Raw genomic sequence first — 1,594 nt, 5'->3', positions numbered from 1 at the left:
GGGGGTCACATTTAAACCACATAAAATGCGAAGGGCCACAAATTACAATTTGCATCATCAGACTTTATTTAAGAGAATATTTGCACTAACCCTAACTGATTTAGAAATGCAGTTTATTACTTATCTACGTCTTTCTTTTCCTTAAAATAACACTAAACATGATTTTTTTAAAAAGAATAAAAATCTGGAACAAAAAATTGGGTTAAAAGTTTGTTTTGCTATATTGATGCAAAAAAATTGCATTCATACTCAAAGAGAGTATTAAACAAAGTCAAAATGCTAAAATGCTGAGCAAATATAGTTCGCAAATTTCTTTAGAAAGAAGTATTATTTTTTCATATTTAAGCCCAAAAAAGGCCAAAGTGCAAATCACTGAGCGCTAAACATATGTGATCTGTTTCATTCATACTGGACGCCAGAGGGCGGACTCGCACGGAAACTCCACATACACATTACAGAAGTGAAAGAACTGATGACGCTCCAGGAAATCCCTGTGACTAAATAAAAAGAAGATAAATGCTTAAACCAGGGACCTTGCTAGGGTTGGGAGAGATAAGGGGCTTAGCCCTGCTGTATATATTAAAAAAAAAAACTACAAAAAAAAAACTCTACCATAATTTATTTAAACTACAATTTTTTCATACTAAGTAAAATTTTAATCCATTAATATATTTAATGACATATCACTTACTGATATAAAATTATAATTTAACTTCATTTGGAATATTTCGTTATTCCACAGTGCACATTTCTTTATATTATGCCTAAAATGTGTTTTAATATCACTATTAATAAGGATTGTATGATCTAATATCGGCCTTTAAATGCAAGATATTTAAAGTGTACCTAAAGTATACTTGCAATAGTTCCACTTTAGCACAATCAAATATACTTCAGTATATCTTTAGTTGGACTTCAACACTACTTCCACACAATTAAAATGCATTAAGCACAAAATTAGTTGTTCCGAATTAAGCAGACCTTAGGTATACCAGTTTAGTATCCAAAAGTACAATTGGGGTATTTTTTATTAAGGACATCCATTTCTCGTGGCCAAAAATATGCGTCCTCCTGCACCTGAACGAACAAATACAAATCGCAGTTTAAACATGCAAACAGAAAAAGATGCGAAAGAACCCAATTAATTCAGCACCCGCGCGCGGTGTTCTGAACGCACAGGGCGCACGCAGAAAGACGCGTCTCAAAGCACTTGAACACTGAATTTGCCTCTTCTTGCTCTTCTACTGAAATACATACAAAATCATGTCAAAATACCCGTCTTGGACAGTATCCTCGAAAAAACTGTAGGTTATGTCTAAAGTGAAAGTAAACAGTTGAGAAAGAAATCGGATGTGTATCATTATAATGGATACATTGTCTCTTAAAGTGACCGCACCTAATTTACTAGCTGCTGTCGGTGTCCTTAAAGGGGTCATTTGATGTTGCTAAAAAGAACATTATTTTGTGTATTTGGTGTAATGAAATGTGTTTATGCGGTTAAGGTTTCAAAAAACACATTTTCCACATACTGTACATGATTGTTTCTCCTCTATGCCCGCCTTTCTGAAACGCATCGATTTTTACAAAGCTCATC

Source organism: Sinocyclocheilus anshuiensis, unplaced genomic scaffold (genome assembly GCF_001515605.1).
Source record: "Sinocyclocheilus anshuiensis isolate Anshui unplaced genomic scaffold, SAMN03320099.WGS_v1.1 scaffold450, whole genome shotgun sequence".
NCBI lineage: Eukaryota > Metazoa > Chordata > Actinopteri > Cypriniformes > Cyprinidae > Sinocyclocheilus > Sinocyclocheilus anshuiensis.
This window is presented reverse-complemented; position numbering follows the sequence as displayed.